Consider the following 23,602-nt stretch of genomic DNA (forward strand, 5'->3'; position numbering starts at 1 on the left):
AAAAATCTGGCAAGGAGCTTGCCATGAATCTATGTATAAATACTTAATTTTTAAATTTTGAGCAAATACTGAAAACATAAACAACCATATTGAAAAATTCTGCTTTGTCCTTTACAATGGAGGAAGAAGGACCCTATTTAGAAAACATTTCTGTGGCTGGGGTTTTATGTGCTGTTCAATTTTCATGAGAGTAAATACAATTATGTTTCCTGATTAGGGTATATGCTGCCTGAAGACCATGGTCATGACTGTCCTAGTCATGGACATTTCTCCAATATCTAGTGTAAGTTCTTGACACATTGTGAGAACTCAGTTTGTTGAATTAATTAATCTGTAATCCAGTGAGACAGAAAGTTCAAAGCTTCTATACATGAACACTTGCCTAAGGGAAATAAATGGTAAGGACACTTACAAAAGCGTGAAAAAAAAATGCCTTTAAGTGGGTATTTTCCAAATGCACTGAAAACAACCAGATGTATTTCCTGACTATCACTCATCACTAAACTCCAATTTTTATATAAAATATGGATGCTCAGAATAAAGACTGCTTTGCACAGCCTCCTCTAACATAGTGTGTGGCACTCTGACTAAAAGTTCTTGACAATGTGCTATTTGTTACTGTAAGTGGCAAATATAATATTCAGGAAGTGTCTCTAAATGAAGACAATGGACCTTTTCCTACTCTCTCCTGTTCCCTGCTGGTTATTTTGTTAGTATATTCACTGAAGTAGATAAATCATTTGGGACCATGAAATGACTTTGGGAGTGGAAGTCATGCATGTCAGTGCAAGATAGAAAGAGCCAGTGTTTCTGGGTTCTTCAGAGAGCAAAGCTACCACACTGAGCTGGGCAGTTCACATGTGTAGACTTTCATTTAAGTTGTCTTAGTCCCATTTGTGTTGCTGTAAGAAAATATCTGAAATTGGGTAATTTACAACAAACAGAAATGTATTTGCTCATAGCTCTGGAGTCCAGAAAGTCAAATATCAATGTGCCAGCATCTCGTGAAGGCCTTCTTGCTACCTCAGCATATGGAGAAGGCAAGGGTGGAGGTGGGGGAAAGCACAGGAGAGGGCCAGATTTCTTCTTTCATGATGGTACTTATCCCAGTTGTAAGGGTGCAGCTGTCATAGCCTGATCGCCTCTTCAATGTTCCACCTCTTAATACTGTTGCAATGGCAATTACATTTCAACATGAATTTTCAAGGATACAAACATTCAAACCATAACAGGGGATATTGATTTTGAAGCCAAACTTAACCATGAAGATACAACTACTTTTGGTTTTAATGCTGGGACAGTCAATCTAATCTGCGGTCAGGTTTTAGTTAAACTTACATTTACGTAACATAAAATAATTTCTAGATAATCAGCTATTTCTATATTTGTAAAAGAACATAGTGGAAATCGACTTGCGAGAGGCAGATAGACTTTCAGCAATTCATTTACTAACTGTGGGTCTATAAACAAGTTATTTTAACCCCTCTTGGGCTCAGATGACTCAATTTCAAAATGAGAGGATTGGATTAACTAAATATAGAAAATGTAGGTTTGTCTAAACCTTCATGATGTAGGAGAAACATAAAGTAAGAGCCAGAGAGCCAGTGTATCTCTGAAGATCAAAGAGTAAGCTGGCATGGGGAGGTACTAGCTTTACATGAACCTGGAATAGAGAACAATGAAACACTCATTTTCTTCCTTCTAATTTCCTTGCACCCTTTTATTTTGCAGATATATCATTTTGGCTCACAATTGTGAACACTGGAAAACCAGGGTCCAGAGATAGAAAATGCTGCCACTTTAAGTGTAATTTTACTTGTGCCCCCTGAAAGAAGCCATGACTCTACCACAATATTCTATTTTGACACATCTCAGTCCTAGAAACATGGTAGAACTTAAATACCAGTAGTTATAAGAGGTGTGAATTTAGTTAGGGTCTGGTCAAGAGACTTGAAAATACCCATTTATTCTAACAATAGAGAATAATTTTTTAATATATTGAACTTCTTTAACATAAAGTATTTCTCAGAATTGAAAAAATTAAAAGAGGAAAAGTAAATAATGAAGTATTACAAAAACAACAGTGGAGAAAGCAGCTGCAAACCCTAGGACCAAGGAGAAAAAAGGGAAGACGTTGGAATTATTGCAATTTAAAATCTTGAAGGATGATTCCTGTGGGGCTGGACTCAGGTTTTTGAGGAAGAAACGCTGGTCAGCTGGTGTCAGAGGTCCCAGAGGAGTATATAATAAGTCTGAATCTGTAAGTGCCAAAAAAACTGCAAACAGGAATCAACTATTAATGCTTAATGAAGAAGTAATGTTCAAGTGATACTGAGAGGAACAGGAAGCAAAGAGATAGTAACTAATATGGTCCCTTCTTTCTTCCTCGGTATTCCTGTTTCATCTGGCACCCCTTTTGGGTAGAATCTAATAGAAAAGCCAAAATATGATTTGTAGACTACTAACAGCCATATTACAAGCCTGAGTGTAGAAGTCGGAAGGGAGATTTAAAGCTAGGAGACAATGGCTTAGCAACTGGCAAAGAGGAGGTGTGAAATTATAGAGGAGGATGTAACATGGGAGGAAGATTCATATTTTATGAAGGTGTGAGACTTAATTTAGATCAGGTTTTCCAAGAAACAAGAAAAAATATTCTTGTCTCTTTTTAATCAAAAAGAATATGTGAGTTATTTCAAAATGCTTCATTTCCCCTCCAAGGGGGAAAAATGAAGAATATTAAATGTTATTGAGTCAAAGTTGATATTTTAGTTCAGAAGAAAACTTTATACAAAGCGGTGAGTTAATACATTTTCCTTTTAAAAGGCATTACTGATTAAAAGGAGAGAGTCATAAATCAGTTATTTAAGCTAATTATTGCCAACTCCTTCATGCAGAAGTCAATTCAGAGGATCTTGCATATTTAACATTGCAGGGGAGATGCCCTTTTTCTTAACTGTATATTAAGTGGCCTAATTAGATAAATCCTCCCAATTCTAAAATTCTAATTTCTCCATAAGGGAGTATGAGTTATGGTATAAGCAAAATTGAGGTTGGAGGTCATTGCAAATATTCTATATTTTAGCTCTTTCTAATTCTCTACAACCCATCCATGATATTTAATATATTAAGCACTCAATTCCAGAATCTTCAGAAAGAAAATAGAAACATGTATTTAGTAGAATAGCAAAGAAGAAATCAGCACAATTCACCACCTCCCATTTTCCTATTTCAGTTTTCCTGAGCAGAGTATTTTCAAGGAATTTTCTCTCAGGGATGCATTTTGTTGATAATTAATTTCGTCTTTTTTAACTTTTATTTTAAGCTCAGGAATACATGTGCAGGTTTGTTGTATAGGTAACCTTGTCTCATGGGAGTTTGTTGTAGAGATTATTTCATCACTCTGGTATTAAGGCTAGTACCCACTGGTTATTTTTCCTGATCCTCTTGCTCCTCCCACCCTGCACCCTCCAAAAGCCCACAGTGTGTTTCTGCCCTCTATGCATCCATGTGTTCTCATCATTTGGTTCTCACTTATAATAAGTGAGAACATGCACTGGTTTTCTGTTCCTGTGTTAGTTTGCTAAGGATAATGGCCTCTAGCTCCATTCATGTTCCTGCAAAGGACATGATCTCATTCTTTTTATGGCTCCATGGTATATATGTACCATATTTTCTTTATCTAGTCTATCATTGATGGGCATTTAGGTTGATTCTTTGTTTTTGCTATTGTGAATAGTGCTGCAGTGGACATATGTGTATATGTGTCTTTATAGCAGAATGATTTATATGCCTTTGGGTAAATACCCAGTAATTTATATGCCTTTGGGTCTATTCCCAGTAATGAGATTACTGGGTCAAACGGTGTTTCTGATTTTAGGTCTTCGAGGAATCACCACACTGTCTTTCACAATGGTTGAACTAATTTACACTCCCACCAACTGTGTGTGAGCATTTCTTTTTCTCTGCAACCTCGCCAGCATCTGTCATTTTTTAACATGTTAATATTAGTCATTCTGACTGGTGTGAGATGTTGTGTCATTGTGGTTTTGATTTGCATTTCTTTAATGATCAGTGATGTGGAGCTTTTTTTTCCATATACTTCTTGGCCACATGTATGTCTTTTGAAAAGTGTTCATGTTTTATACCCACTTTTTAATGGGGTTGTTTGTTTTCTAGTAAATTTGTTTAAGTTTCTTACAGATGCTGGATATTAGAGCTTTGTTAGATGCACAGTTTGAAAACCCATTTTTTCCCATTCTGTAGGTTGTTTGTTCACTCTGTTGATAGTTTCTTTTGCTTTGCAGAAGTTCTTTAGTTTAATTAGATCCCATTTATCAATTTTTGCTTTTGTTGCAGTTGCTTTTGGCATTTTCATCATGAAATCTTTGCCCATTCCTGTGTCCAGAATGGTATTGTTTTTCAGGGTTTTTTATAGCTCTGGGTTTTATATATAACTCTTTATTCCATCTTGAGTTAATTTTTCCAGGTTGTTTTTCAGGTTTTTTAATAGCTTTGGGTTTTATATATAACTCTTTATTCCATCTTGAGTTAATTTTTCCAGGTTGTTTTTCAGGTTTTTTAATAGCTTTGGGTTTTATATATAACTCCTTATTTCATCTTGAGTTAACTTTTGTATATGGTGTAAGGAAGGGTTCCAGTTTCAGTCTCCTGCATTTGGCTAACCAGTTATCCCAGCACCATTTATTGAATAGGGTGTCCTTTCCCCATTGCTTGTTTTTGTCAGGTTTATCAAAGATCAGATAGTTGTAGGCGTGTGGCTTTATTTCTGGGTTCTCTGTTTTGTTCCATTGGTCTATGTGTTTGTTTTTGTATGAGTACCACTGTACAAGTTGTACAGGTTGTTTGGGTTACTGTAGCTCTGTAGTATAGTTTGAAATTGGGTAGCATGATGCCCCCTGCTTTGTTCTTTTTGCTTAAGATTGCCTTGGATATTCGGGCTTTTTGTTCCATATGAATTTTAAAATAGTTTTTTTCTAGTTCTGTGAAGAATCTCAATGATAGTTTAAAAAGAATAGCACTGAAACCTGTAAATTGCTTTGGGCAGTATGGCCATTTTTACAATATTGATTTATGGCTTGATTCTACTCAATTCTTTCAAAGGTTGTTTTTATCCAGGAAAAAAAAAAAAAAACAAATGGGAGAGATAGGGTTTTAGGGTATCATCCAAATATGAATGATGTTCCATCTGAGCTGACTTTCCCTGAGAGTCATATAGATAGTTATACAATTGTTATAGTTATAGAGTTATAGTTTTATTTGTTTTACAGTTATAATTAGGTTAGATTATATTCCATTATCTTCAGTGCTTCACCATTGACAGGAGCCTGTCCCATCAGATGTCACAATAGGCACAGGAGTTTATTTGTGGGATTAATGTATCTATGATTGTATTTTACTATGCTAGGTAGGTCAATACGTTTAGAAGTCATATTTGGGAACACGGATTTTACATGTATGTAAGTTGTTTATATTGTGGACTAGTTTTATATGCAGTTTGTCATTACTTTTGTTTCAGGTTGCTTTTATTTGGGCCATAACATAATTTAGCATGATGAGAGCTCATCTTAACCCTGCATGTAAATTCTCGGGTTCTTGTGTGGTCTTACTGCATCTTTCTTGGTCCTATTCTAGTTTGCCTTTCACCAGTTTCTGTTACTTTCCTTAGGCTAACCAATCATCTAGCAGGGTAAGAGCTACCATTCTCGTGCTCCCTTAGTGTAGATATGAGTTTCATTTGGTATCATTTTCCTTCAGTCTAAAGAATGTAACATTTCTGTAAGTGCAGTTTTGCCTAAAATTGTCTTGGCTTTTGCTTTATTTGTTTGTCTTTATTTCACTCTTTCAATTTTTTTATTTTAATAAATATGTGAATATTTAAGGTATACAACATAGTGTTATGAGATACATATATATGTGTATCTCATATATATGTATGTGTATATATAGTAAAATGGTTACTATGGTGAAACAAATAAATATCTCTATTATCTCGTATTCACTATTATTTTTTATTTTTTTGTTTTGTTATAAAACTCTAGGTTAACAGCTTTAAATTTTTAAAGAATTATAAAAGTACTCTTCTAGTTTCTTATGGCTTGCCTTTTTTATGATGCAAAGTAAATGATAATTTTTATTTTGAGGTTCATTCTATGCAATGTGTTTTCTTCCTCTTATTGTTATTTTTATATTGTCTGTTTGTCAATGGTCCCAGAAGTTTCATTGTAATGAGTCTTGATATAGTATTCTTTGTATGTTATAGCTTGGAGTTTGTTGGGCTTCTTGATGATTGGCATACAATTTGGAACATTTTCAGTCAGTATTTCTTTAAATATTTTGTCTTCCCTTCTCTTACTTCCTTTTTCCTTTCCAGGACTTCAGTCACATGCATGTTATACTGCTAATCTTTTCCTACAGATTATGGGGGATCTGTTTATATTACACATTTTCTCAGCAGTTTTTCCTCTGTCATTCCTTTTGGATAGTTTTATTGCTGTCTTCAAGTTTACCAAGTCTTTCATCTAGAGAACTGAATCTGCTATGAAGTTCATCTAGTATTTTTTTAATATAGAGCTTACATTTTTGGGGTTTAAAATTTCTATTTAGTTTTTCTTAACATCTTTCATTCATCTCCCCATTTTGTGTGTCTTTTTATTTGTTTCTCATGCACATTTATAATAATGTTTAAAGTCCTTGCTGGCTACTTACATCACCTGTCAGTTCTGTGTCTGTTTCTATCTATTCAAATTTCTCAGTTTTTGGTCACATTTTACTTCTCATGTCTAGGTCTTTTATTATTGCAGGTTGAAGTGAATATTATGATATTGAGGGTCTAGATTTTTTTTTCCTTGTAGATAGCTGAATTTTGTTTTGGTAGGTATTTAATTTAATTTACTTGCAGCTTACTAAGACTTTCACACTCTTGCATTAACCCTTGCTGTGTCAGAGTCGAAAGTGCCTCAAGGCACAGAGTTGGGGTGATCATAGGGATCATTTGCTTCTTTCTCATCTCTCAAGAATCATGTTTCTAAAATGTCTGTTATCTTGTATCTGCAAAAAGTTGTTTCAAAATATTTTTTCCATTTTATAGTGTTTATAGCAGAAGGTCTAATCTGGTGTGAATTACTGTCACAGACAGTGTAGAGTAGATCATTTAAAAACGACATTAATTTTTCCCAGGATATGAGTGACACATGAAAATACAAAATATTAAATAACTGAAACCTAAGTGTCTCAGACAATTTGGATGAGAATTAAGACTACCTAGCTATTGTCTCTTTTATTATTCAATAGTTGAAACTACTTTTATGATTATATGGCATTTCATAAAAATTATTTCTAAATTTATATTGAAGAATGTCATGGGGCCATCCTGAGACATGGTGCTAACAATTTTGGTTTTAGTTGCAGAAAAAAGGATGAATAATGACTGGGCTGAACCCAGTATGAAAAAGAAGAAATAAAGAATCCTCATACTGAAGCCATTGAAATTACACTTGACATTTAGGTGACACTCAGGCATTTAGAAAAGAACAAGCTGAGATGGCTCTGAAAGCTTAACTGGAAAATGAGGACACAAATAAAACTGCCTAATCGACGCATGGGATAAAGGGGAGAAGGATCTCTTGGGGGGCTTTCACTGGACTTACCATAATAAGCAGAACTTGTGTAATTGTGTCAAGAGGGCTTATGTAAGCACTTATTAGTAATAGAAGGAAGCTGGGAAGAGCAAGCATATTTAGTTTACAGCAAACTAGAAATAAAGTATTACTATTTTCAGATGATATGGAATAAGGATATCCTAGAGGAATACAGTGCAGTCAATGTCCTGGGTCTCTGCCCCACAATACACACATTAAGGGAAGATACAGTTTTAGAGGTCCAGCAATATATTATGTGCTAATTGTTTGCATTAACTTACACATATATAAGTCAAAAAAATCACAGGCTGATATGATTTAGCTTTATGTGTGGTTTTTAGTTGTTTGAATACAGAAAAACAAAATATTCTAGCTTCTTAGCACAGGGAGGCCTAAGTGAATTAGTTCGCTGGGGATGGAAATGGAAGGCAAGAAAAAGAGAGAAGGGAGAGAGAGCTGATAGTAATGCACCTATTTAGAGTAGAATTAGGTCCTAATCATGCCAAGCCACTGGCATCACTGAGTGTGCCATGTACAAACTATGGGCCTCCTAATGCATGCTGAGAGCTCCCTCATGTATTTATTCATATACAATATTTTTTAACAATTCGTTCACGTTGACATACCTTGGTTTAACTCATTTTTCTTTTTTTTTGGTGTTGTCCCAGGTTTATTGAAAATGTTACAGCATTGCAGAAAGATTCAGCCAGCTCCAGGAGCCATATTGAAATTCATCCTAACGTAGACTGAGTGAACTGCAGTTTGGACAGACTGCCTAACTCCAAAAGCTTCAGCATTCCCTTCGTGTCAGGATCCACTTCAGTGATCTCCTGATCCAGGGCTGAGACTCCAGGATCGTAATTATCTCTCCCTTCTCTCTCCTCCTCCTGCAGCCTGATGGAAACACATCTCACCGGGCCCCTCTGAATCTGCCTCATGAGATGTGTGACACAGCCCGCTTTCTTTTTTTTTTAAATTACACTTTAAGTTTTAGGGTACTGTGCACAATGTGCAGGTTTGTTACATATGTATACATGTGCCATGTTGGTGTGCTGCACCCATTAAGTCGTCATTTAGCATTAGGTATATCTCCTAATGCTATCCCTCCCCCCGCCCCACCCCACAATAGTCCCTGGTGTGTGATGTTCCCCTTCCTGTGTCCATGTGTTCTCATTGTTCAATTGCCACCTATGAGTGAGAACAAGTGGTGTTTGGTTTTTTGTGCTTGTGATAATTTGCTGAGAATGATGGTTTCCAGCTTCATCCATGTCCCTACAAAGGACATGAACTCATCATTTTTTATGGCTGCATAGTATTCCATGATGTATATGTGCCATATTTTCTTCATCCAGTCTATCACTGTTGGACATTTGGGTTGGTTCCAAGTCTTTGTTGCTGTGAATAGTGCTGCAATAAACCTGCTTTCTTGCTGCGGAGCTTTTTGCTGGGGATAGTAGCGATCTCCTCACACACGCACTTGTTCCTGTGGAAGTTGCTACCCACACGATGACCCGGGCCACCTTCTTCACGGTTTTTGGTGCAATTGCAGCCCATGTTGGCAGGTCCTTGATCTAACTCATGCTTTTTGTTAATGATTTCAAGGAATATTTAATAGAAAAGCCATAATTAATGCCTGAGCAGACTAAATATTTCTTGTAGCTGCAGTGCTCCTGTAAAGGAATTGGCTCAATTTCATTGTTTTCATGGGTTTGTCAGAGGTTCAATGTTAAAATCAAACAAGGTTCACGTTTTTAAACCTATTATTGGTGTCACTTATGGTTGAACCTCCTAGATTTGGATATGAATTCTGCACAACCTGTAAAACACAAATGTTAACATTGATGATTGGTTATACTATGAAAGGTTAATTTGATTGCTCGTATTTTGCCTCATATTTAAGGATTAAAATATATGTATTATATATATTTATATATGCTTATAAAATTAGCAGGGTGTGGTGGCCTACCAGCTCTAACTTATTCTTTTGTTAATGATTTCAAGGAATATTTAGTAGAAAAGCCATAATTAATGCTTGAGCAAAGTAAATATTTCTCACAGCTGCAGTGCTTCTATAAAGGGAGTGGCTCCATTTCATTGTTTTCATGAGTTTATCAGGGTGCAGGGTTTAAATCAAACAAGGTTCGCATTTTTAAAACTATTATTGGTGTCAGTTATGACTGAGCCTACTAGACTTGGATATGAATTCCACATAACCTGAAAAACACAAATGTTAATTCATAATACTATGAAAGGCTAATTTGATTGCTCATATTTTGCCTCATATTTAAGGATTAAAAGGAAGTTATTACTAAACTTATTTGCTTTAAAGTATCTTGTCATGAGTTATTATATATAATATATGATATATATTGTATATAATAAAATGTATAATATATAATAAATGTATAATATATAATAAATATAAATGTATAATATATAATAAAATGTATAATATATAATGTAACATTATATTATAAAGATATATATTTATGATATAATATAAAGATACAACGTATTATTTATATTATACATAAGTATATTTATATACTAATTATATGTTATATAATATATAATTATACAATTACATATAATTATAAAGCATAAGTTGTTCTATATCATATATTATATATTTTGTTAATATAAAATATATAATATATACATACAAATATAAAAAACTTCATAAACATAAGATATGTATTTTATATATTATAATATCTTTATATATTACATATTATAATCATATAATATACTTTCTTATAAGTTTATATTTATAAGGATATATATCATTATATATTCTATATTATGATATTTATAATAAATTATATATATATATGTATCTTTTATTTTTTGAGGGAGAGTCTTGCTCTGTTGCCCAGTTGGGAGTGCAGTGGCACAATCTCAGCTCACTGCAACCTCTGCCTCCTAGGTCCAAGCAATTCTCCTGCCTCAGCGTCCCAAGTAGCTGGGATTACAGGCACATGCTACCATGCCCAGCTAATTTTTATATTTTCAGTAGAGACAGGGTTTTGTCATGTTGGCCAGGCTGGTCTTGAACTCATGACCTCAAGTCATCCACCTGCCTTGGCCTCCCAAAGTGCTGGGGTTACAGACATGAGTCACTATGCGTGGCCTATATCTTTTTAAATTATATTATATATATTATAATATATATTACATAATATATAATTATTATGTATATTATGTGATATATAATATATGTATTGTATGTATTGATAAAGAAGTTGAAGAAAAATTTATATTTTAAAATATAAGAAAACTGTAATGGGGAGGCCAAGGTGGGAGAATTGCTTGAGCCCAGGATTTTGAGACCAGCGGAGGAAACATGGTGAGACCTCATTTCTACCATAAAACAATTTTTAAAAATATTAGCCAGGAGAGGTGTCACACAACTGTTTTCCTAGCTACTTGGGAAGCTGAGGTAGAAAGAGTGCTTGAGGTGGGGAGGCCGAAGCTGCAATGAGCAGTGATTGCACCACTGCACTCCAGCCTGGGTGACAGAGCAAGGCCCTGTCTAAAAAAAAAAAAAAAAAAAAAAAAAGGAAAGAAGAAAGAAAGGTAAATAAATTAAAAAAAAACCACCTATGAATATTTTTGTATGTGCCCTTTTTTGGACATATATTTTTATTTATTTTGAGTGAATGGAATTTATTCAAGTAAATTGGAATTCCAAGTAAGAAGAATTGTTATAAAATAATTTTAAAGAAAAACTAAAGAATTATCGAAAATGTCTCCCTTATTCTTCTCTCAGCCACGTAAAATAACTTTAGTGGTTCTACATCCTTGCCAGCATTTTGTGCTCTCAGTCTTTTGGATTTTACCCATTCTAGAGGGTCTTTGAGTCTCTCTCCCTCTCTTTCTTTTCTCTTTTTGCAACCATTGTCTAAGTAACTTATTTCCGTACATTCTACTTCTAAACATTTACAAACATTCTAGAATGTTTCTCTGACAGTCCATAATTATTCCAAGTATGTCTTTGCTAATTTAAGTTTCTTGAAGGCAGTATCATTATTTCTTTAGTGCTGTCATTCTTTAACCTCTGGTAACTGGCACAATTCCAAGCATGATTAGAGTCTGCTAAATATGCATTAAAGTTTTAAATTACAGAATATTAGAGATAGAAGACACATTATCTTGGCAAACGCCTTGTTTTATAGCTACTGTACTGTATTCAGATCATATCTGATATACAATGCCATGCCAAAATTACACAATGGCAGAATTCAAACAAGAAGTTAAATCTTTGTTGTTGTTGTTGTTGTTGTTGTTGCTGTTTTGAGATGGAGTTTCACTCTGCCACCCAGGCTGGAGAGGAGTGGTGCGATCTCAGCTCACTGCAACCTCCACCTCCCGGGTTCAAGCAGTTCTCCTGCCTCAGTCTCCTGAGTAGCTGGGATTACAGGCATGGGCCACCACACCCAGCTAATTTTTGTATTTTTAGTAGAGACGGGGTTTCTCCATGTTGACTTCAGGCAATCCACCCTCCTCGGGCTCTCAAAGTGCTGAGATTACAGGCCTGAGCCACCTCGCCCAGTCCGAAGATAGATCTTCTAACCCTTGATCCAGAACATTGTGCATCTTGTCAGGGTGCTTCTCTTCATAAATTGACAGGTAAGTTTAAGTCTGATGTCTTTAAGAGTTACAAAGGTGAGAGCATGCAGATCAGAGAACCCCTAAATAAGAATATATCCTCAGGAATGTTCACCCCCATGGCATCACCTAACCTGGGTGTGTGTTCTTAACCTGGGTGCTTATGACAACTTTCCATCCTGGGAAACAATCTCAAAGCTTGTTATTTTTTCTGGTGATCACCCTCAGAGTTACATTTAGAGTGTCATAATGAAAATAAGGGATAGCTCTCCGTTTGTCAAAAGCTATAATAGTTCAGTTTGCATTTAAAAGTTTTTTGGCCATATGTTTTATTATATATTTTATTGGAATATGCCCTGAGAAAAACAAGGAAAATACAACTCACTGATCGGAGAGTGTAGCAACCACTAGATAAGCTTACAGTGTGAGATACATCTTGTAAAATAAAGTTCTTAGCTGGCTTTACAAATTTCACAAGTACCAAAAAAATATGGATAGATCTGAAATGTGCCAACTCTATGTAAATGTCAGAGTTTTAAATTACTCTATCAGCTATATCGCTATTTTTTTCTAACACGTTTTTTAAACTGCTATTCATATCTTCTCACATATAATAAACACTACATGGATTATTGGCAAAAGAAAATTTCAAATGTCTACATTTAAAAGTCAGGATTAGGACATTTCCTTATAATCGTAAGAATTCTCTTTTTCTTTAAATGGAATTATTATACGGAATTTAGAGCATGTCAGAAATTATGACAGTGATTATCACAAGCCTGGAATGTGGGTAAAAATTATTTACTGAAGTACTTTTCTCCCTGAAAATCTATTAACTTTTTTTTTTTTTTTTTTTTGAGACGGAGTCTCGCTCTGTCACCCAGGCTGGAGTGCCCTGGCGCGATCTCGGCTCACTGCAAGCTCTGCCTCCCGGGTTCACGCCATTCTCCTGCCTCAGCCTCTCTGAGTAGCTGGGACTACAGGCGCCCGCCACCACGCCCAGCTAATTTTTTTGTATTTTTAGTAGAGACAGGGTTCACCGTGGTCTCGATCTCCTGACATCGTGATCCGCCCGCCTTGGCCTCCCAAAGTGCTGGTATTACAAGCGTGAGCCACCGCGCCCTGCCTTTGAAAATCAATTATTAACTATTGCTTTGATTTACCCGTCCCATAAATCTTGGAGAGGATGCTTTTGTAAATATATTTTTCATAATAAGTGTATAAAGATATGTCTTGATATTTGGTGGTGTATCTCATAGCATCTAAGCTCAGACACATAACTCACTTTTTCTGAAACTATGAACTATGATCTGGCCATTCTAAAACATTTAAAGCAATTTTATTGTTTTGCATTTTGATGACTCTGATGAAGTCAACACAGAATCTTTCTTTATTGTCACTGATCTGATTCTTACAAGTGCTGATCCCCTCCAAACACAAAGGTTTTACAGATCATTGTGTTGATAATGTATTTTTACATTTGTAGTCCTCTGAACTTTATTGAAGTTCTCTCTAGTAGATTTTGGAACACAGAAATATACTATAACATCACATTATGCTGAAATTTCATGACTAATGAATGTAAAATGTCCTGTAAAAAAGTACATAGATAGATATTACCTGGTTTCCATTTAATCACCTGCAAAAGCATCAGGCTCCTTGTCTGGGACTTGCATAATTATCCTACAGTCATAAATGTGAGGTGTGTTATGTGGTTGGGAACAAAAGAACAAATGCTATAATATCCTTTATGTACAGTTCTGGAATAATAGCATACCGTCAAGGTTAATTTTTTTTTTACTGATCTTGAAGATATTTGGGAAAGCAAAATAAACACTAAGAAAGAACTGTAAATTCATTTCATTGCCAGTGGCCTGACAGTTAAGGTTATGACAAGATGTTTGTGTGTCTATAGCATTGTAATTACATACCTTAGATCCTCTTTTGGTTCCTACTTTGTTTTTCACAATATCTGACAGCAAGAAATAACACTACAGAATTTAATATCCAGTTAGTATTATATCGTGATATCTCAGAGGAGTCATGGGTAATCTTGCCCTTTTAACCACTAGGCTACATTACCTCTGTGTATTAGTGAACATGATAGGTACTGTTAATAAGAATTTATGATTTTAAATTCTACAAACTATTATTATGTTTTCCTATAATATATTAAAATTATTACATGCTGAGATTTTTCGGAAAGCAGTGTTCAGTCTAAAGTATAGTGGTTTTGCCTTTTGTATTGAGTTTCAAGGGATGTGGGAGGAATGGGGTAGTTTATTTCTGGTGTTTTGCAGCTAGTTACTCATGTGAATTGTCTTAATCTGTAAGTAGGAAATTAGTAACCAGTAAGAATTATTTTGAGAACAGCTTCCTTAGTTCTAGCAATGGAAGTGGTGGGCCACCCAGGTGAGTGGGTTCTTGGGACCCTAGGTGGTGGATGTGGCATGGGTGATGGCAGTAGTAGTGGAGGAACAATCTTCTGGATCTCAGGCAGTTTCTGCTGATGTTGGTGTTGACTGCAACAGTCTGAGAAGGCCAGTCCCCAGGCCCAGATGTGATGCATGTGGGTGGGTGCACGATGTAATGGTAGCTGCCGGTTGGGTGGGCCCAATCTCAGGCCTCAGGAGGAGCGCTCAGGTGCCAATAGTGGCGGATGGGGCTGAGAGCTCTCCCAGCCCATGGACAGCATACTTGTGCACTGGGGATTACAGAGCTGGGATGTGCAGGCATGTCCTTAGTCCCATTAGTGGGTGCTGGCCATGATGGGAATAGGTTGGTTATCCCCGGGCCTCCGTTGGAATGTTCAGGGCAGAAGGAGGTGAGTTTCGGCCCTAGTGCTAGGAGGGCAGGGTTACTTTCAGTGGCTTTATCTCTAGGCAGGTGGCTGGGAGCATGTGCTTTGGCCCCAGGTGGTAGTTTCAGGTAGGGTAGCTACCCTGTCTCAAGGGTGCTTGTAATGCATGGCAGTCCACTGCTGGGAATGGCAGGATCAAAGCCAGTGGCTCATATTTTGGGGTTGGCCACAGCAACCAGCAGTAGTGGTAACCACAGGTGGGGAATGTCAATAGGGCTCTAGAGATGTGAAGATATATGGACTGTGGGGCCCCTGGGCAAGATGCAGTCTGGTGGGGGCTGGGCTCTCAATATGGCACCTTGCTGTAGCTGCTTAGGACTTGGAGTATGTATGGGACCCATCATGATCTTCTTTGGGGCAATGCCTTCATGTGGACTCCAGGTAGCTCTCTCTGTTAATATCAGGGCCCAAAAGGGTCAAGGGGTTGTCTTGTGGCTAAGACTGCAGGAATTTGCAATAGGCTTGTTGACAACTGGGGATGTCTCATTTACCTTTTCCCCACACTGGGGAGCATTTCCAGTTTCCCAGCCAATTCAGGCCAAGCAGGCTGCCTCACTTCCCTCATCTTCTTTGCATTAGGTGTTTCCTGTCACTCCTCTGTTGAATTCCAGTGTTACATCTATCTAATCTATTTGAAATAAGATTATCTCATCACTATTTTGTTTCTACTTTTTAGATAAAAGTAGCACCAGATGCCTCTAGTCAGTCATCTTGAAGCCCCTCCTCAATCAGTTGACTTTAAACAAAGATTACCTTTAATAAATTGAGTGGGTCTATTCCAACCAGTTGAAGCACTCTGAGGAAGAAATTTAGCTTGCAGACTGCAGCACCAGGGAATGAAATCAAGGATCGTGTAGGAGATATGTTTTTATCAACTTGTAAAAGAGGATGCCTGAGATCCACAGTAACTCTAGTTTCAGATGTCTTTATGTAGTGGTGGGGTCTTTGACCCTGTTCTCTCCTGATTTCCCTCATTTTTTCCTGTTACTCTTTCTCAGTCCAGACTCCACTGCATGTCCTCTGCTCTATTTTCCCTTAGATTGTGGGTCTGACAAGAATGAATATTGATCAATTTTCTCTTCTCTTCTCTGTGTACTCTTCTTTATGGGCAACTTATCTGTAATTGTGGTTGTAATTGTAACCATATGGTAATGATTTCCAAGTTCAGCTCATCAATCCAAATCTTTTTTTCTGAGATTCGGATCCACATACATAACTGTCTATCTGACATCTTGACTTTAATATCTTCAAGTTGCTTGAGAACCAACAGGCTCAAAACCCAACTCTCAACCTCTTCTTCCAATGCTGCCCCAGGCACAGCTGCAGTTCCTTCATTGCCCAGTAGCCTTGGGAAATCAGAAAAAAATGCATGTATGCCATTAAAGAAAAGTGTTGAGGAAATAAATTTAGTCAGTAGAGTTAACCATAATGATGTTTAGTACTTCTTCCTCAGCAACTCTGAGTTTTAAGATTAAAACTTAAGCAAATCTTGTTTTCACTCCAAAAACAAGCTTCTTGATTGATAAACATTCCAATACTTTTATTTTTAAGTCCTTATATATGCTCTCAAAAACACAAATACTTTTTTATTATATATAATTATTCACAATACAGGAGGTAACAGAGATATAAATAATGAACCTTTTCAAACATTATTTTACCTAATTCTTAAAACAAGTTTTGAAAGAGATAATATTAGTACTTTGTAGATAAGGCAATGCAGGCACAGGAAAATACAGTATTTTCTCCATGGTCACACAACTAGGCTGCAGTGGAGCTAGGATTTAAATATAAATGTATCTGACCGAAGTCCCTGTGTTTTCAACTTCATGAATCCAAGAATTGACATTCACTTTGCTAACCTATGATATAAGGCTAATATGTTCAGAAATAACTCAGCTAATAGCAATTAAAAATTGAGTCAAACACTCACTTTATATATTCCTAGAGACTGTAACATTACACATCTTCTCATGTAACAAACATGGCATTGAGATACTAATTTATTTTATCAAAAATATTTCAGTTTTATGTAACAGCTCTCTCAGGCTGTCTTTTTAACTCAGAGTAATGTGTATGTCCACGTATTCACACGTGTATGTGCTTATCGTGTCACAATTTCTTTATGTTTGACTATTTTTATGTTATTCTGTGTTAGTAGATTCTATAACCAATTTCTATTTTACCAATATTATTTTAAATAAAAAAAAAATTCCAAATTAGCTCACGTAAAACTGTTATTAACTTACTATTAACTTGTTCTTCCAGATCATGACTCAATAAAACATCCTGCGGAGAAGAAAGGAGAAGAATATTTTCTTATTTTTTTCTTACACATAGTTGAAACTTATTTAGTAAGGTTTTCTAATAAAAAACAACCCTTTTCTCTCATAGATTTCAAATTACAAACACCTCACTTCTCATAAAATAAAAACTGTCATCTCGCTCGTTGTAGTGCCACTTACAAGGAGCAAGATTCAAATGCTTTTGATACTGACAACATAGTTTTTTCCCCCCAATTTATATGGTTTAGCTGTTTACATATTTTTTCACATCTTCTGTATAGAATTTGATTATTACCAAACTCCTTATAGATTCTACTTTTAGTTACCAATTTTCTCTGACCTCTTTTCTCAGTCCTGGAAAGGTTTATGCAGCAGCCCCTTGCAGAGCTGTGAATCAGGCAAAGTAACTCAAAGCCTATTGCCTAGTGCCTGCTGTTAATTCCATGTTTGTTTTGTTTTGTTTTGTTTTGTTTTAGTATCCTATGCTATATTATATGTATTTTTTTTTTTTTTTTTTTTTTTTTGAGATGGAGTCTTGCTCTGTTGCCTAGGCTGGAGCGCAGTGGCACGAACTTGGCTCACTGAAAACTCCGCTTCCCGGGTTCAAGCAATTCTCCTGTCTCCGCTTCTGAGTATCCGAGTAGCTGGGACTACAGGCGCCTGCCACCACCCCTGGCTTTTTTTTTTTTTTTTTTTTTGTATTTTGGTAGAGACGGGATTTCACCGTATTAGCCAGGATGGTCTCGATCTCCTGACCTCATGATCTGCCCGCCTCGGCCTCCCAAAGTGCTGGGATTACAGGCGTGAAACACTGCGTCCGGCCTATATGTGATTCTTCAAAGGGATTTTTAATAAGAAAACACAAGTAAATGGGCCAGTATAGATCAGAAAAATTAAGCAGATTCCAGGTATATGTATAAAAAGATGAAAACATCCTCTCTGGTCAAAATGTTTATGTCTATGCAATAAAGTTTCTACTAACTTTTCATATGTTACAATGGCTAAAAGATTTTTTCTTTGGAGGGGGAGCTGCTAAAATTTCAACAAGAAATAAAACGTAGTAGAATTATACTCATTGTGAATATTGTATTTAGATTATGGCCATTAAACCAGGACATGGAAAAAATCTTTTTATATTGCTTTCACTTAGATAATAATACAAGAATGGCCACTATCGGGAAGAGTACACACAAGTTTTTAAACTAAAATTAGGTTATATGTACTTAAACCTTATTTGCACTTCCCTTACTCTGTGTTTTTAAAGTAAATATAATGTGTAATTCTTAGAATATTTCACATATTGAATGCCTTCTGGTCTCCTGACTTAACTTCAGAAATAATTGATTTAAATTATTCCATTTTGATATCTCTTTGGCATGGATAATTTGGAATGTTTTACCTTTTTAATAATTGAATGTATTTTAATTCAATTAGCCATGTGGGACTCTGGATCAACCATTTAGACTACACTCTGATGGCACATGCTAAAATCCTTTGGTGAGTAGTTAATTCTTGAAGCTCTCTGGGTCCCATCTTTGGACTGTGCTTTACAACCTAAGTAACAGTAACATTGCCTTCCTTCCTTCAGGGCAGAGGTGTTTTAATGGCTGTGAAAGGCTGCCTTGTTTTAAATGCATAATTATAGGTTTTGCATTTGCCTGAAGATTTTAATAACTTAAAAGATGCTTTCCTAGTAATCAAAATGAAATAATTTTTCCTGATAATTACTTCAGTCACTTTTAAAGAGTCAGTGATGAATATATTCATGCTGTGAAATATAAAAAGGTAATTAAATAGAATTTAGCAGTGAATATATTTTTTCCCTCCCAGCTATTGAAATCGCTATTTATATTTAGCACTTGGGAGAAATTGATATTTTCTTAATGGAAAACAATAAATAGCATATTTTTCATTTTAGAAAAAATAAAATTTATTAGGTTTCTTATTTTCATCATTTATGATTATAAAGTAGGAACAAACTGAACAGGTGTGGAGAGTCTATGACAGAATTATTTGACTCCAGACTTGCACATCATGATGGTAGAGAGACAGGGAATGAATGCCCTTCAAAAACTGCTTTCAGAGAAGCTTCATAGTCTGAACACCATCTATAAAGAGGCAGAACTATCTCAGTCTTAATTCCAGGCTTGTTCAAGACAAGACAAATATTATGAAGGAGGGTAGAACTAGAGAATCCCTACAATAGTTAATGCATAGGAATTCATCAAGTAGAACTGGATATTACTGCCAGCCTTCAACCCTGAGTTAGAGCAGAGGGCTAGGTTGCATTCCCTCAAAGAAGACTGGAAAAGTCAGGGCTTAGAAAAGTCTACTCAAACTCTCAAGCTGCACACTGGTACTTAGATATATCTAGGTAAGAACGGGTGAAAATAAGGAAGAGGAAGTAAGAAGGTATTTAATACTTTGGTTCTTTAAACTCATCTATTAAGAAGGTGTTTATTTGGAGGTTGGACTTGGTAGAGGAAGGCTTAGGGAATTGGTAGTGCTGATGCGTAAATGTGAATATAATAAAATAAACCCTAAAGTGTGTTCCTTGGGCAATTAGGTACACGGTCTTTTTTTTTTTTTTTTTTTAATTTAATTTTATTTTATTTTATTTTATTTTTTGAGACAGAGTTGCTCTGTCGCCCAGGCCGGAGTGCAGTGGCACTATCTTGGCTCACTGCAAGCTCCGCCTCCCGGGGTCACGCCATTCTCCTGCCTCAGCCTCTCCGAGTAGCTGGGACTACAGGCGCCCGCCGCCACGCCCGGCTAATTTTTTGTATTTTTAGTAGAGACGGGGTTTCACCGTGGTCTCGATCTCCTGACTTCGTGATCCACCCGCCTCGGCCTCCCAAAGTGCTGGGATTACAAGCGTGAGCCACCGCGCCCGGCCAGGTACATGGTCTTACTGGTAATAAGTATATACAAGTATCAATCCAGAGTTTAGTGGTCATGACTAAACAACCATCAAACATTTAAATCTGGATTATTTAATTCTGAGTGTTCTTGGAAAACAGAGCAGGGTGGAGCATCAATGGATGTTATTGTAGGTAAGCAAGGTGGAGAAAAATAATATTAGGGGATCAAGGTGAAAGATGAAAGTCTTCTCTACATTCCTATAACACTATCTAATGGTGTCCAGGTCTGTTCTGTGTCTCAAGTAAATTTAGAATTAATTGCCTCATATGATTTCTTTTTCATACAATGAGGTCTGAAATATTTCCTTTTTCTGGGAATAATTCCACCTCACCTACAGAGCTACTTAACTCTATACAGTAGAATGTTAATGAATGCTGTTTGTTTCTTTAGTGTAGAAGTTTCTAGAAATCCAATATTTTAACTCTGACATCAGAGAATTGGTATTAGTTAGGAAAAATTGAGTAGTTAAGAAAACATCACAATTTTGGAAAAAATATAAATAGACATTTCTTTCAGGGAAGATGGTGGCACTATCTTATGAGTCATGGAATCTGGAAGTGAAGGTGTTTTGTAAGGCTTTCTTATGCTCTCATAGGTGAGGAAATTTAGGTTGTGATTTTTCCATATTCTCATCTAGCCAATACTGATTTAAAAATATTTGTGTGGAGCCAATTATGTGTAAGGCACTATACAAGAAATTAATGATGTACAGTGATAATTTTAAAAGTCATGCATTTTATTTAGGTAAATAATATTGTACCAATATTAATTTTCTATTTTTGACAATGTGTTATGGTTATCTAAGCTTCTATAATTGAAGGAAGCTGCATGAAGGGTACAGGAAAACTTTGTAGTTATGTTAACAACTGCTTGTGAGTCAAACTATGAAAAAGTAATATGAACAAGCAAACAAAAACAGACATGGCGACTATTCTCACAAATGTTACAATATGCAAACTTGGGCAGGACTTAAGCAAACAATCACAAATTATGTGAAAAATCTTAACTGTAACAAGTCCTATGAAGCAAAACACTGAAACACAAGAGTTTTATGGAGACACGCTAATTAGAAAATCAGGAAAGCCTTCCTTGTGGAAATCAAAATGCTGATTGAGAATTAACTAAGATGGAGGAGGAAGAGCATCACAGACAGGTGGAACAGCAGATGTCAATATATTGTAGTGTGCAAGGGGCATAAAGAGTCCAAGTTTATCCAGAGTACGAAGCAAAATGGGAAAGAATGCCAGATTGGCTGGGGCACTAGATAATGTAGGATTTGTAGGAAATGGTGGAGTTTTAACTTTGTCCCAGTAGCAATGCAAGGCCTCTGAAAGCATCTAAGATGATCTTCGTATTATATGGCAATTAGTTAACCTTAGGGAAATACATGCATCCTCTTTACTACGGAACTGAACACATTTGTATGACACACCAATCCTGACAGTTCACGTGCATAAGGACTTTCGGTGTATAAATATAACTCACAATTTCAATGCTAATCTTTCTTTTTAAACATTTTTATCCAAATATATCATATACACAGAACAGTATACAAATCACAAGAGAATAGCCCCAGTAGCTACATGCCTATACAGCATCACAAGTGAAGAATTAGAACATCAATCATACCCATGAGCCCCTTTCAGGCTTCTTCCTGATCACTTCACCTTCCCATCTCCCAACATATGGCCACTATCTTCACTTCTGTCATGAAGCCTAACATTTGCTTCTTTGAATTTGAATTTTTGTCCTCTTGCTTCTTTTGAATTCTTATGTATTCTTTTGCATATGCCTGCTTTCACTCAATATTATGTTTGTGATTTATCCATGTTATTGCATATTAGCAGCTGTTTATTCATTCTCATTATTGTTTTCTTATCGTGTGGCTATTTACTGATTTATCAGTTTTACTCTTGATGGATATTAGTTTGCTTCTACCCACTTTTAAGCATGGAATGTGAGCATTTACTCCACTATTTTCGTGTTGCAGGTTCATCTGTGCAGTCTTTTATTAAAAAAAAAATTTAAGCCATAAACAGAAATAAATCGAATTATTAACCACACTATTTAACAGATTCATAATATTTTAATGACACTGGAGAAGAATAGAAAATTAAGGCATTTCTTATTAATGAAAAAAATTGAAATATGAAAGGAAACAAAATTTATAATTTTGCAAATGAGGCACTTAATTAACAATGTGTAAATCAAATGTCCAATTTTATATTTTGGTGATTCATATATAATTATGACAGAGATCTCTTAATTATATTTCTTGTAGAAAATGGAGAAATAAAAAGTTTAATTACAGTATACATAGTTGACAAATAATGTTAGGTTTCAAAAATTCTGAAACTTTCTCAAGTTTTTTCTAAAAACTTTGAGGTTTGCCTATTTGATCCATTTACTCCCCCTCCAGTTTGTGATCCATACTGTAGAAAAACAGTATTTTAGTTTGAGCCTTTGAGAAGCAGTTGTTAATAAAAGATTAGACATGCAGGAGACTTATTGGGGAAAATACCTGTGAAGGAGAAAAGAGAAGGAGCCAGAGAAGGTAAGGAGAGCCTTCAGACCAAACTGCACATCTGACCTCTGAGAATAAAAAGGAGCAAGAAGGAGAATTGACTAGGAAGGGCTGTACACCTTTGGCCAGGATAATGGGGAGTCCCTGAGCCTACGTTGTTCAAGGCATTCTAAGTTTGCACGAGTGGGTCTGCTTTAGTATCCCCGTGAAAGCAGTTACTCGAAATGTAGTATACATGGTGACCCCATAGGTAGGAAATGGCAGCAGCTAGGACCGCCAGTCAATTGCACTTCCACAGCAGGAGATCTGAATGAAGCATTTTAGCGGCTGCCACAGTCCAATTCTAGAGTTCCACACATCTAGTTCCACAAATAGTTCTTCGAGAAGAGCTCCTCCATATTTTAAGTGGGCTTTTCTTCCTGAGGAGAGACCTAGAAGAGGGAAGTTGGTTGAATGATCACTCTCATCACTGGGGTTGGCCACAGAGAACATGTGGTACTTGTCCTCTCCCTCCTTCACTATGCATTCTAAATTCCTCTCAAACCCTGCTATTACTTTAGCAGGTCTTGAAGAGTTACCTGGTGATGTGACTAAAACTGTCATATCTGCAAAGTCTGAGACCTTAGCAATAATAAACTTTGAAGGCTAGGGTTTCTGCTTTAATCGATCAGTTACACTTTGGCAAGGGTGGAGCAGAAGGTTCGCTCTCCAGTGGACCACCTGGGATCCACACATACTCTTCCCA

This window comes from Nomascus leucogenys, chromosome 3, assembly GCF_006542625.1.
Source record: "Nomascus leucogenys isolate Asia chromosome 3, Asia_NLE_v1, whole genome shotgun sequence".
Classification (NCBI taxonomy): Eukaryota; Metazoa; Chordata; class Mammalia; order Primates; family Hylobatidae; genus Nomascus; species Nomascus leucogenys.